The sequence below is a fragment of the Carassius gibelio genome, chromosome B14, assembly GCF_023724105.1.
Source record: "Carassius gibelio isolate Cgi1373 ecotype wild population from Czech Republic chromosome B14, carGib1.2-hapl.c, whole genome shotgun sequence".
Lineage (NCBI taxonomy): Eukaryota > Metazoa > Chordata > Actinopteri > Cypriniformes > Cyprinidae > Carassius > Carassius gibelio.
Window position 1 is genome coordinate 22391979 of NC_068409.1, and position 16033 is coordinate 22408011.

Here is a 16033-nt window from a genome sequence, read left to right on the forward strand (position 1 = left end):
TGATAGAGTCATTTCTCAAATCCGGATTCTGATAGGAACATGTAAGCTGTCACTCATCTTTCATGCATGGCCAGGGTGGGGGAAAGGGGGCTGAGTAAGGTGTTTTATGTAATAGAAATGGGTGTGTTCACATAAGAGAGAGAGCACGATAGTAAGAGTTTAAAAATAGTTATCTAACACTACGTATTGCTTTTGGGTATCTGCATTCTTGTCTGATGTCCTTAATGCACCAACAGGTCTGTGTGAGATCATGTGTGACAGCCTGGGAATCATGGGAGGTAGTTGACATATGATGTGGCTGACAGGCTGGCAATCATGCATGTTTTCAGTAGCCTGTGTAGTTGGGTGAGTATTTATGTTTGTGGCACGGGTGCATGATTGAGTGATTTTAAAGATGAGGTTGAAATAACTATGCATGTGTAAGTCTGCATAAGTGTGTGTGTGTGTGTGTGTGTGTGTGTGCGCGTGTGTGTGTGTGTGCGTGTGTGTGAGTGTGAGTGAGTATTAAGCCATGTCTGCAGGCTGAGGTGGAGGACAGTTGGCAGCAGGACTGGCACGTCTGTCAGGCCTCCACCTGCAGAAAGATCAGGAAGTGACCCACACCCAAACAGAGAGTTAGCCTTTGAGCATCCAAACACAAAACAGCAGTTTCACAGGCTACATTTTGTGGAAACCATCCTGTTTGTACTGTTTATTTTGATGAATGAAGTAATGTATGCCATGAATGAACTGCAAAAACAAGCAACCATGCTGACTAAACCCATATTAACTCTCTCTATTGAATGTGTCTTGTATCTTAAGATAGATTAGATAGATAGATAGATAGATAGATAGATAGATAGATAGACAGACAGACAGACAGACAGACAGACAGACAGACAGACAGACAGACAGGTGATAGATAGATAGATAGATAGATAGATAGATAGATAGACAGACAGACAGACAGACAGACAGACAGACAGGTGATAGATAGATAGATAGATAGATAGATAGATAGATAGATAGATAGATAGATAGATAGATAGATAGATAGATAGATAGATAGATAGATAGATAGATAGATAGATAGATAGATAGACAGACAGACAGACAGACAGACAGACAGACAGGTGATAGATAGATAGATAGATAGATAGATAGATAGATAGATAGATAGATAGATAGAGAAGTGATAGATAGATAGATAGATAGATAGATAGATAGATAGATAGATAGATAGATAGATAAGTTTAGATAGATAGATAGATAGATAGATAGATAGATAGATAGATAGATAGAGAAGTGATAGATAGATAGATAGATAGATAGATAGATAGATAGATAGATAGATAGATAGATAGATAGATAGATAGATAGATAGATAGATAGATAGATAGATAGATAGATAGATAGATAGATAGATATTTTGCTTTGATATTTTCAAAATCCTTTGCTGTCTTTAAGGAAAAAAATAAATAAAAAAAAGTATTAATCTAAAAAGGCAATAATCCCCACGTGAATGGATGGTGATCCTAAACTTCCTACACTTCCCAACTATCTGTACAATACTTCAAAGCAGCGTGATGTCAATCTGGCCTTTCATTCATGGCGTGTTTACCTCAGCCATACACAGGCCTTTCATGTGAACCAGATGCAGAAGCTCTGTGTTTGTGATGTCTGTGCCCTGCTTCATGTACTCTAGGTGAAAACTAACAAAGAGAGAAAACCATCAGCATTCAGTCTATTATTTTCCCATAATGGGTCTGGTACATTCCTCCTCCTACTCCTTCCTCAAACAGACATCCGAGAGAAAGTGTGGATTAAAAAAGAAAACACAAAATGTTGTTGTGGTGGCCCAGGTTTGCTCAGCTGTGTGGCATTTTAGCCCCACCCAGGAGCCCAAACTCAACACAACCTCTTCATCTCTCTCTCGCCAGCGCATTTACAGTTGATATTACCCATGAACGAGACCTGAAAGTCAGGTTTGTCCAGTGAGAACGAATGCAACAGATAAGGACGACTGGGGAACTGGGGATTACGAAAGAGAGAGAGTATGAGGTTCACTGACTCTGAGGAGGAAGAAATGTGAGGGAAGTGGACAGAGGGACGGACCAACAAAGAAACACGCAACAGAGAGGACGGTGAGAGAGCAGCCTAGGGAAAGAGAAGTGGCTGGGAAATGAAGGGGTGAATGGAGAAGGAGAATAGAGGGGTCAGAAGAGAGAGACGGGAGAGGAGAAACGGAGGGGGCGAGAGGAAGTGAGGGAGACAGGGTGTGGCCTCCAGTGGCAAGAGGCTGCAGGTTGTGCTCTCAGGGCCAAAAGTTCATGGAGGAGGTAGAGCAGGTGAGCAGGTAAGCCAAGCCTGCATGTGCCTGAGTCTCACGTGGATCTCCCTTTGTCTCCACAGCTTCACAGTGGCCTCAGGTTTCTGCCCTCTCTTAAACACACACTCCCTCACACAGCCAGCCTGATGTCCCTGGCCCCCCTCCCCAAACATAAAAACACACACACACATAGAGAGAGACTTTTCCACACACTTTTATGAGCATATGAAAGATGAAAGACGGAAGGGCTACAAACATTCATAATGAATACATAATTCTTATAATAAAGTGTAGACCCTCTTTCTTTGAAGCAGCTCTTCGCCGTTTACTCCTTTTGTGGAAACACCCTGTCCTGTGGCGTATATACTTGCAAGAAATATGCAGATAATTACATTTCAGCAAGATTACAAGACTCAGTTTTAAGTGTTGAGTGAATATGAAACTAAGTTAGAGGAGGCTGTTTTGAAATGTACATGTATTTAAATATTACTCATCTCTTTCGTCACCACGTGACTACATCATAAACAACAGCATAAAAAAAAGAGGGAAAAAAAAGCCAGAAACTTGGTATTACTTGGTATTGTAAGTCGCTTTGCATAAAAGCATGTGCTAAACGAATAAATGTAAATGTTCATGTACTATAGGGTTCACATGTCTGAGACCAGTAATGAAAACACTTTTAAATTTGGGTGAAAATAATTATGAATTCCAAAACGTCTTCATTTTTTGTGCACACATTAAATGTAAAAGTTTCCCCAGCATCTTGAGCTTCAGTAGAAACAAGACTGTGACCAACACTCTAACTGTGACCAACTGTACAAAGAGTAACAAAACATGTTATAAAGGTACTGATTTAATTTGTTACATACCTACAGATAGAGCAGAATGTTTTATTTTAATATTTATTATGTAATATTATTTCTTCTTTATTTTTTTTAATTAGTTCAAATTTAATTTTGAATACTGGAATCCTTCAGTGCCATATGAGACCGCTGGATTCTGTATACATATAAATGCTCATTCACCTACATGTAATCACAGAAATGAAAATGCATCCAATTTACCAATAGAGAAGAGAAACCCAACACAGAAAATCAAGCTCATGAGTGGCATTGAAAATATATCTTCTTGTGTTTAGGTCGAAAGTGGTAAACATCAATACAAAAAGGCTTAACCACTACTGGAACTCAGGCTTTTAAAAGCTAATTTGCAAAGTATTGTCTAAGTAGTGCCCTAAGACAATGCCGAATAATCTCACTAACAACGCTCCAACTATTTCTTGATCATTTCATTCTCCAGGTTCACCGTTGATGAATCTGGCCATAAGCTCGACCAACTTGGCTGCAATTTCCTGTTCAAGAAATCATAGTGTGCCATTTCAAGGACTCATTCAAAGTCATTAGAATAAAAGCTCACCTATGCTTTTCCTGTTACTCTTATCAAGCGCAGAGAGAGCGACCTCAGAGCACATCCTCACATCCCGGCCTCACACACGCTGCCTCCTCCCTGCAAGCGAATGCTAACAACAGCTCAATCTATGTGCCATAAAGAAAACAATGCAAGGGTAATCGTTCCTCAGACAGGAGTCCAGTTAGGCCAATCAGCAGGGGAATCATCTGGAGAGCAGGGGGCTTCAGACACACTGATTGCGAGGTGATTTACCTGGAGGGATAATGACTCCACAGGTCATGCCTGCCAGGAGAACGCTAGGCTGACAAGAGACATTCAGGCTCACCTCTGGCCCGGCACACATACACACCTTTGTGTGGAGGCGTCTTTCTTTCTGTCGCATGTCGTCTTGGGCACCTGAATGGTTGCCCCGATGGTTTTACTGCAGCAAATGCAAACCTTCCCTTTCATTTCACATCACAAAAGTCACCCAGCGAGCCACTTCCTACAGCACCAGGACAAACAGAGGGCAAGGAGACCAGTAGATAGCCAAACAATTGTGATGGGTGATTCGTATTTATTTATTTTTTTAATGTAAAGTGTATGCGCTGACCTGTGTATGTGTGCGTAAGTGGAGGTGGGCAGTGCGAGTATGTGTTTGGGGGGATAAAAGCATCAAGTGGACTCTGTATGGAGTCTCTCTTTGATGTGCTGAGGTTACCTTGCATCTGAGAGGGCAGAACAAGGAAGAGGGTCATCAAAGACCTGCCCCTGGCTTTGTGAACTTCCAGCCCACAGGGCAGATTCAGAGCTCTTCATGACTACAGGCCATTCGCATGTTAACTTGAACATCATCACTGAGAAAGGCACCCAGAGACGCCCAATGGATGACATAAATGGTATAGTGGCTTAGGTACACCCGGGGTCCAAGACTCTGCAAGACAAGCAATATCAAGTCAAATCAGCTTTTATTCTCAATTACACCATATATGCATAAACCCCGTATGGAAAAAGTAAAACTGCATTTGTTACAGGCCCTGCAGGCCCTGCTGGAAATTTTATATAAATTAGACTCACACAACAATTCCTGACAAAATAAAACCGAAAAGCATATACTGGAGTAATGCCAACATGTAAGCATGCAAAACAGTCATAATTATGAGATATAAAACCCCCAATTATGAGAAATTAAGTTGCTGTTAAATATTAAGGTTGGAGCTGTTTTTTGCTTTTGTTTTTTATAGAAGTGTTTTGATCAGTAAAATTTAAAATTACAATTTGAAATAACTGATTTCTATAGATATATATTTTAAAATGTGATTTATTCCTGCGATTGCAAAGCTGAATTTTCAGCATCTTTACTCCAGTCTTCAGTGTCACATGATCCTTCAGAAATAATTTATATTATGCTGATTTGCTGCTCAAGAAACATTTCTTATCAGTTTTAGTATCACAGTATCAATGTAAAAAAAAAAATATTTGATGATTTTATTAGCATTTGTTCGGAAAATAGATCTGAAATGTTTCAACTGCCCATTTTGATCAATTTAATTAATCTTTGCTGAGTACAAGTATTACTTAATTTATTTTTCTATTTGAAACCATGCATTTTAAAACTTTGTGCATTACCCTATTTTACTGTTCCAAATAGTGCAAAATGAATCTCAAGCATGACTGCTTAAGTTTGCAGCTCTGCCCATATAGTGGACACCCATTTCTCCAGAGGGTTTGGGATGGGAAAGAGGGGTGTGCGTTGTTCGGAGGTGGGGACAGAGGTTATGGATGGGGTTTGGGGGGCTGAGTGGTTCTATTTAGCCCTCAGCAGCAGAACGCCCCCCCCCCCATCCCTTCCCTCCCCCAGGCTTTGTATGCCCTGAGCCCCACTCCTCCCTCTTTTGTCACCCGGCCATTCCGCTTTGCTTAGCATACACAATGGGAGCTCAGTGCTCGGGCTCCTGACGCTGCATTCTGCCTGCGCACTGGGGAGCGAACACGGCCAAGCTGGGGGGACTGGGGGAGGGTGGAGGTGATACTGGGGGCCAGGAACACTGTTTGACTAAATGCCACCCTGACAACCCCCCCCCCCCCCCACGCACCAACTACCACCCTCACCAGCCTCCTGATACTTACCAAACACATACACACACATACACAGATGGAGCGCACAAAACAAGTGCCATCCAACCAGACCATGGCACTCGGCAGAAAAACAACCCTAAACAAACAAGTGTTCCCATCATGCCGGCTGTAACTCTCTGTGCGGCGATGGCTCAACTGGAGCGTGACTGAGCCTGGCTACATATGTGTTCTCTTTATCTCTCCAGTGGGCCGTCGGGCACCGGGCCCATGTTGAATTATAAGACCTGGCCCTCTGAGACTTTGGGCAGAAAATTAATCCACAATGCGGGGGCGCGAGTATGTTCATTTGAAACAATTAAACTATTTCACGCCCCCTTGACAAATCAATCCATGGAGACATGTGTTTGTGTTATGTAAAATTAACGGTGAGTTACGGTTTCCAAACGTCCCAAAAAAAAAACATCTTTTAACTTAAACACTGGCATTACCAACAACAACAAACACATCTCACTAAAATGAGGGACTACCCCATACTAAATAGTACATAGTATACATTATATATAATCAGGGAGCTGGGAACCACTTTAAGGGGCTTTAGCAAATGTTTAAGGGGGCCTCAAAACGGTTAAAGGTATTTCAATTAATACAATTTAATTTAAAACTCAAATAAAATGCTTAAAACTGCAGTAAAATATACATAAAAATAATATATATAGACACATTAACCAAATTTTGTTTTTTATCAATACTTTAAGTCATGCCAGAGGCTTTGGCACATGATGGAGTGACTACAGGTGCATCCCCGCCAGTCCCTTCCCAAACATCTGCGTCTGGTGCCTGGACCCCACCAGCCTACTGAACACACAAACACACTGTCACATGTGGGCACAGGAGCATACACACCACCCCAGAGATGGATCTGTCACAGTGGGCACAGTGCTCACCAACTAAGACGGCATGGAGAGAGTGGGGTGGTTTGTTGTGTTGTGTATGAGGGAGAAACAGAAGGTGTGTGTGTGTGTGTGTGTTTGTGTGGGGGGTTGGAGGGTGGGTTCAGTTTGAGTTTCAAAGCCCTGCTTGTTCGCCTATATTTCACACCACAGTGACATCTTAAAGACCAGACAGGCCTGGTCGCTCTGTCCTCTTTTTTCCCATTCGGAGGGAGAAGACAGAAGCTGGGGAGACTGTAGCAGGGGGGGATTGAAATATATGTAAATAGCCCACAAAGGGGATCCGAATTTTATGGGTTCAGAAATTTAGTTCAACCAACCTGAATAATCAAATGTGGGAACAAAAAAGTACCCCCACCCAACTAACTAGCACTAACATCTCATACTCCCCCAAACCCCACACATACATTCTCTCACAGCCTCATTTCTCCAGCTATCAACAGCTCGCGGTCATATAGTGTAATGGTACCTGAGAACAGGCTCCACACGAGTGAGACGAGAGGAAGATGAGGAAGGAATTTGAGGAAGGTGGAAGCTGACTTCATACCTGATCAGGCAGCACAGCCGGCTCCTGATTACAACACCATTTTCCCAGCGGGCCTTCTGCCTCATCCAGCACCTCTGAATATGGAGCAGACGGGCAGCCAATCACAGAGCGGCTCTCTCTCACCTAATGACAGAATTAAGGCTTGTTTGGATCGATTTTCTCAGATTTTACAGGCTTTCTGGAGAAAACCACACAATGAGAAAACTCTGTATTATTGCGTGGGAGGTCTAGCATGTAACAGAGCTAAAAAAGTTATATTTGATAGATCATAGGATTATACTGAGCTAGTGGTATGGGAACATTTCCGAAGAGAAGTGTTTGCAGTCAGGACACAGGACACAGTATTATTATCAGTATTACTAAATATAGGTAGAGATGAAATACCCATAGCTATAACTCTACCTTTCAGTGTATTTACATTTATTTATAATATACAAATACACTTCCGGTCAAATGTAGGTAAAACAATTTTTTAATTCAAGAAGGACACATTAAATGAATCAAAAGTGACAGTAAAGGCAGTGCAGAATGTTTCAAATAAATGCAGTTCTTTTGGATTTCCTATTCTATATACACACACACACACACACACACATTTTAAATATTCACACTGTTTTATGTAGTGTTTATCATTTATTAAAATGAACTAAAAACAACGAAAAATACTTTTAAAGCATTTATTAATGAATTAATTAATCTTAATCAATATTCATTTAAACATTTAGTGATATATTTGGACCTTATTGTAAAGTGTTACTGTCTTTCATTTTTTATATATCTTGTGTATGTATGGTTTGCAATTTAAGATTTTGCTAATTCTATTGTTTTTTTATTCACTTTTTCAATAAAATCTTGACTATTACAAAATAATACTTTCAAACCAAAAGCTCTATTCATCATTTCAGGTGGAGAGAAGTGTATTTATAATCTTAATAGTAAAATACAGTTATTTGATTAAGAAAATAACATTTGTATGGCTGTTTTCAGCTTAGAGTCACCGAAAATGTGGCTCTCCTCCCCTAAGTGTTCAGTGATTCTCTCTCCTGCCTTACAATGCAGTCCTTTTCATTAAAAGGCTTTACACAAAGGGTTATGACACTTGGGAAGCCTTTGAGGGTCTAAAGCACAAATCCCTTGAGCTCTGTCAAACTGCATTAAACCCTCAATGCTGCAAAGGATTATTAAGAAAGCATTTCTAGTTATTATTAAGAGCAATATTACATGAGCAGCAGCAACTGGTGGATCGGGACTCAAAAATGGGTCACAGTTCAGTTCTTAAAAAAAAAAGGAAATGATAAGCAAATCATCACAAAGCAAATAGACTTGTCAGCTTTTAAAATGGTTAGAAAACACTTGCCATATCTGTTGTTGTTGATGTCAAGGTTCCATCGAATCAAACTGTATTTCTGTATTTTGGCACAAAGTAAACAAATTAGGCATGACTTCATCCTCAAAAACCATGGACAAAACAATTCAATGAAAAAGAAAATATGACATGAAAAGTTAATTATGCACAATCTTTTGTGGAGATGAGAGAACAGGAATAACACTTTTATTATCAGCCATATTCCTGGTCACGCAACTGCCTGTTGCTATAAACCAGAGAAAGTGAGACAGAAAGAGAGAGACAGGCAGGAGGATGGTGGTTGTCGGCAGACCTGCAAGGGCTCTTTCTCTCCACGGACCACAAGAACAACACATCCAGACACCGACACAGCTGTGCTCATTGAAGATTGTGCTAAAACTCACCCATGCACACACAGACACTCACACAACTTTAAGCAAAGTCTCTCTCTCACTCTCTTTAATTCCCTTGCTCTCACACACATCATCATGCGCTGAAAACTTCACTGCGTCAGGGTGAAAGAAGGGGCTGGCTATCGGGCCTCACACAAATCCCGAGCCACCTTAAATCCCCATCTTTGACCCACCTGTCAGTCACTGAGGTGGCAGCTACTGAGCTTCTGCAGGCAGCGCAGATCTCACACACAGGCCTCTTTTACATCTCAACGGACTTAAGCTAAATACTAACGACTCCCAATCAAGAAATGTCTTAACACCCATCACCATCAGCACTTTACATATTAGAGTGTATAATCCAGTCTACTGGATTCCATTATCTCGTACCTCAGGAACATTTAATTTATTAGCCTATTTCATTAAATAGTTTTAAATTAAAAAATAAATTAATACCAACTAACAACCTTCTGATTAATTTTCAAGGCAAAACATAGGCCTACAGTATGAATTAATAAATAAATTATAATAATAACAACAATTAAAAACAGTCAATTAAAACATGAAATCAACCAAATACATTCTGATTTCTTGATCATCAACATTTTTATTCTGATTGGTTTACTTTACATATTTCTGTGTGTAGTGGAATTCGTTCTAATACTCTGTAAAAGTTAAACCAACTGTGTCATTAGCTTCTAGGGGAATACGCCAGAGGGCAAACCACCGCATGTCAGACGTATTCCAAGTAACGACAACTAAACATCAGATTTTATTCAGCGTTCACATGCAAAGACAGTCTCCAGAATAATTAGTACATGACAACAAGCCTACACATACATACCAGCTCTGTGTAATTTGCAGCGAACACACCTGTCGAGACATGAATAACAAGATGCTCAGGTAAGATTGCCCCATAACACACCACACCACAGAAGGACCTTAAACCTTTGATTCTCGTACTGTCAATCTCTGACACGTCCTCAGCCATTTTAAAGGCACAAACAGGTGCCTAATCAGGTGAAGAGAGAAAAGCGCCAAACTGACACAAGCCAAGACAACACAAAAAAAGTGCTTTTTTATCACTCATTCAGTCACTAAATCACCCTTTTCCCTTTTTTATCCCATCGCCCTGGCTATTAAATCACCATCTTGACCCGTTGACCCAAGGCCCGGGCTGTAAAAAAGCCCCCCGCGGGTCACAGGCCTGATTGGAGCATTTGAATATGAAATGCGCTCGGCTGGGCATGGAAACAGCTCGGCGCTGCGAGAGCCACGCTGACCCCCAGGAGAGAGGCCCACCGATCAACGGTTCTGGGGACAGGGAGTTCTCACTCCCTCTCCCGTTCGCTCTCCCTCTTTTTCAAACTCTCTAAGTATGGATTTACATGGCCCGTGAGAAGGGAGAAAAGGAGAGAGGGATGAAGGGAGGGAGAAAGAGAAGGAGAGCATTTGAATAAGAGAAGAGGCAATTCCTGTTAGCATGACAAAGGGGGCTGCCATCATTCCTGATTGGTGTCACAGTGCGGGTCTATAGCCGGCCAGGCCCCCTGCGTAGCTTGATGTGTGGAGCTCAGGCATGTTTATGCATCCGAGGTGTGATATTTGCCGGGGGTTTGGAGAGAGGGATGCGAATGAACTTTTCGGGTTCGACTCGTGGGACAAAGTACGCATTTCAGAGCTTTACGTCTCATTTGACCTATAGAGCGCATGGTGAAAAGGATATCACGTTAACCCACAGTTAAAAGCCAAGATTGGTTTCCAACAAAACAGGGCATTATAATGAGCTTTAACACCACAATAATATTATTTTGACAAGCGAGGCCTGTAGGCGCAGTCAACATCGGCGTACACAATGCTCAATGAGATGAAAAGCGTCCAAAATGCGAGGGAAAAAAGCTAGGCTTTTATGCTGGGTTTTGTTTATTTTACGTTATCTTCGGCTACTGCTCATTAGCTGGTGTTCCTTCTCACCCTCACAAGTAGCTAGTCGCACCAGCTACTGATCTTTCTACAGGCTCACTCACATGCTACAGACACTGGAGTGCTGCTCTGAGTGACAGGCTGGAGTGGACAAAATAATAAAGCTGTTGATGAATGCAAATTTCAAAATATCATATTATGCAATTGTGACTGAGACTCTAAAGACTAAACATGGGGGAGAACCAAAGAGGACAGCACTTAAAAGCAGGACACAATGCCGGCTGACTGACTATGACATGAAATATCAAAACAAATACAACTATGCATCTGTCTTTTGTTAAATTCCACTGTATTACATCCTAAATGCAATTCCTTATGCTATTGCTATCACAAAATTTGATCCATTATTTATCTTCATCCCTTTATGGGTTTCTTTCTTCTGAGGAACACAAAAGAAGATATTTTGCTAAATGTCTCTGTCATTTTTGAATGTCATTGTCGAGACAAAAAGTGTTTAAAAAATGCAAAAATGAGGGTTAGTAAATGACCCATTTAACCTTACAGTATAAGTTATGTAATGGAAAGAAATTACAAAACATTGAGGCTCATTATCATTCTTTTATTGATTCAATGAAACTGAAGTGAATGAAACTGGAGTGGGGCACTTACTGAAAAAGAAGCATAAAAGAAAACAAGCGTAACATTTGTACACCCCTCCAGACATGCCCCAATATGAGCCTTTGGTGCACAAATGCACATCTTTCAGAGAAATGACTGACTAACAATGGCAACTAATCAATAAACAAGTGAGGCGCTTCTGCGTAGAGTCTTATTTCCATGCGCTTGGAGAGCTACAAGATGTTCACCTGAGTGAAGACATTCAACAATAACAGAGGAGGCATTCGCGATTTGGACTAATGTACGTACTTTCCGAGCATCCTCAAAACCCCTGACATCACAGACATGACAAGGAGTCATCACACAGGCATAAAACTATTGTTCATCTGTCAATCTCGGTTTCTTCTTGATGACCCAACCTACACTAATCAATATCTGTGGCCTAGATGAGAGGCCTAATCTCCCCAGTTTCACATCCCTGCCCCCAACCCCTTAACCTCTGCACTGCAAGTATTGTCTCTACTTTCCCAACTGCTTTCACTGTCATTGCACATGTAGGTTGTGTATCACTTATCAACATTTTCTCCTTCAAGTATTTACCAAAATATGTGGACTCTATAAAGATCTGCTTCAAAAGTTTCCACAAAGAAAAATCCCTGATGGGATGTTAGTTTTTCTTTAAATGGATAGCAAATCAGTTTTTGAAGTTTTCTGCTTCTCAAGTTTTGTTTTTCCCTGAGGGAAAGACCCTAATAATCTCACATTTAGAGTTTCAGTAAAAAAAATCTTAATGTGTCATACTGTAGTCAGCTAAACCTGCAACTAGACTTCAATATTTACTGAAACATTTCTCAGCAAATTCCACAATGTCCAAAATTATCTAAACTATGCGATCCATGTTAGTTTTAGTTTTAACTCTATAATTTTACTGTATGGCAACAACTTTCTCGTCCATTTTTATTTCTCTGAAAGAATTTGGGGAGAAATGCCACTTTCATTGCAACTTGTAACTGCATTATGTTTTTGGTGAAATAGTGGCTCATATGAATTCAAACAATCTGCTTACATGGCCCATGAGGAGGGAGAAATAAGAGAGGGGTGAAGAGACAGAGAAAGAGAGAATCACCTTCATCACTGCTTTTTTTGTTGTTATATTTTTCTTATAAAATACACATTTCAATATGAATTGCATCATACAAATTCATATGAAATCACCACCTTGTAAAATAGTTGAGATCAAGTTGAATAAAAAAAAAAACTGAACCTGAAATTTTTCACTTGGTTGTTTGTCCCCAAAATTGTGCCATCTGCCCTAGTGTCACTCATACTCCTCCAAATTCTATCTTGGACAGGCACCCTAAAACCTGTTTCCGTCCTGCGTCAGAGAAACTCCCTGCTCATGCTCCACCCAAGAGAGCAGTGCAGACGTTAAGGGCAGGGTAGTTCCACATTCAGGGAAATTTCCACACTCTCAGTTTAGGCTCCACGGCACTACGAGGGGTTTCACTAAAATATCATCATGACTAATTCCCCTTCAGTCCAGCACTTCTCACCGTGTTTTCACCCAAATACGACAAACGTGCATCGTTTAACTTAAAGTGTGGGCAAGACTGGATGCACCAGTGAAAAGTTATGGTTGTATAGAATGGGAACATAGAATGGGAATTTATGGATATTGGGCAAAATTGAACTAAATTCATATAATAAACATCTAAAAAATATGTAAAAAAAAAAAATGTACATTAATATCCATGAAGGCAAGTGGTCCACAGATTGGCAACATTACTTAATAGATTCTGACTAATCAAACTACAACACAATATCACCTACTAAGTGTCTAAACTGCTCTATTTATATCTCATTAGCTAAAGTCTTTCCATAAAATAGCCAGGCCCCTTGCGCTAAGACTCTATTCATTCGAATTATTTACTCTATGCTGACATCAATGCAAGTCACTTGCACCTGGACTGCAGGGCCAAGCCTGAATTGGAGCAGCAGCCGCCCTTTAAACCTCCCACTCTACATTCTTTGTGGTTGTGTAATGCCATGGAGATTCAACCATGGCTATAATTACCAACAAACATCAGAATCATTGGAGAGGAGAAACAAGTTGGCACATTCACCTAGACTAGATTTGAGATCATCTTTAAATTTCAAATAATACTGATAATACTCGTACCTAAAATGTATGACTTTCAGAAAAATACATATAAGAAATGACATCCATATTCTAAATGTCTGATGCCTGAGTTTCTTCCCTTAAAACAATGACTGGCATTTATAACATATGAAGAACTTTTAACATCTATGGAAACTTTCTATTGCACAAAAGTTGAAAAAAAAATGTGTTGTTTTAAGATCTGTTGCATGAAAGGTTGTGGGAACCCAAAAAGAGTGTTGGGGGCAAACAATGAAGCAAATCGATACAGAGACTGGTGTGAACTAAAGAGAAAAGTGAAACAAAACTGAACAAGGCATCAACACATATTTAATACATGAACATAAAATGCAGAGAGGAACCAAAATCATGACATGTGCTGCAAGAAGAGGAAGAGGTTAGGTTTATGTGTACAAGAACAGCAAACATACAATAGTAAAACAAGACAATGGCCAAAAGCAGGAGAGGTGAGCCTGTCTCTTAGATAAAGTGCAGGAGAATGGACAGCTCTCTGAGGTGGGATGAGACTGTGAGGGTCAACTTAAAGTCCTGACCCCGTAAGGATTGGATGCCATTTTCCCACGGCGGGAGCTGATCTAATAGGGGCTCGTCAACGACATCTGCCCCAGTTCAGGGAGATTAACTCACCCCCACACCTCGACTCTAGTCCGTCCCCACAGCCCACATGAGTCTCACTCCAGTGGACAGGCCCAACAGCAATGCCTTGAGCCAGCCTGCTAATCAATACTAGGATATTCTGTTTTTAGTACACAACACCACAGCAAGTCCAGTCTGGCACCATTGAAATACCACAGAGCCTGTTCACTTTATTTTTCAAACACACCCATTCTTCAACTGACGTACTGTAATCTGTGTATGTTCGTGATCAGGAGTACTAAAAAAACACCTAGCGATTTGGAATGAGGAGTTCGCAATGAGAGTTGCTGAGCAGGTTCAGTGAACAAAATTGATACAGGACTAGTGCCACGTTTTTAATTCTTAGATTGGCACATGTATTCAAATACGTCAGGAATAATCATAACACTCAGAAAAAGGGGAAGGTAGACAGCTTGAACAATATATATTTACATATAAAAAAGACCCACAGCAGAAAGCAAGTGAGAAAGCTTTCTGTCTCTAATGCCATCTAACTCCAAATCCAGCATGCTTGATTGTGGTAGTGTGCAATTATGTTGGTTTGGAAAAAGGGTTAAACAAACAGCTCCAGTGAGGTCATAAGCAGATGGAAGTGGGGATATGCCTGCACTTGCTGAGTGGGCACAGTGCTCGACATGACTGAGCGAGCAAGTGAGAGAGAGAGAGAGAGAGAGAGAGAGAGAGAGAGAGAGAGGGGCCCACTCTGTGCTGGAAGGGACCTAATGTATTCTGCTATCAGTACAGCTTCACCCATGTGAGTTTAAATACATGTATTTTTTTAAATGGCAATTGAATATATCAATAGTGTCACTGTGAATGTCAAAAAATAAAAACAAATCTGGTACCCAGCAAACTATTCATATCAGACATATGCAACAAATTCACCACTGCATCATAGTTGCTTTAATTATTTATTGATATATTTTTTTCTTTTAAAATTAAGAAGCATGATAACCTGATGGGCTGTATCCAACACACTATTACTTTCAGGGAGGTCCGTTTAATCTGTTGGCATCCATAGAGTTGTACAGGGCTAATCCAAGCACAGCAATGAGACATGGATCAAACCTGTCAGTGAATGTGGGAAAGACAGCAGCCAGTGCATAAACTGAACGGCTCTGGGGAATAAAATGCCCCGAGATGCTGTGCAGCTCATCCTATGGTATAAAACTATCAGGTGCACCAATATTGTGAAATTCTGTTGCACACTAAGTGTGACAATGTCATTCAAAAAAACAAAATATAATATTGCTGAGTGCAAAAATCTAAAGTGACCGAATAATTTGAGTTCTTAAAAGTATTACTTAAACCAAAATCTCTTACTTGAGAATTTAAACAAAAATCTAAATGTTTGAGATAAAGGGTTTACATTTTTTTGTAAATACACGCCCTGACAGTTTTACTGTTGAGAAGTTTCAAGTGATCCAAATCAGTGAGTTGATTTGGCTTCGGAAAATGTGAGGTGCATGGCAGAACGGATAATTATTGAACGCGGATGAACAAGGGACATTTCAGAAACAAGTTAAATCAAGTATCTGAAATTTCAAAAAAAAAAAAAAAAGCTTGGTCAATTAAAAATTCTCAAATCCGTAGATGTAAAAAGAATAAGCAAAGGATTATTAAATTAGACAGAGGTTTCCCAGCCTGATCCTATATGAAAACTTAAG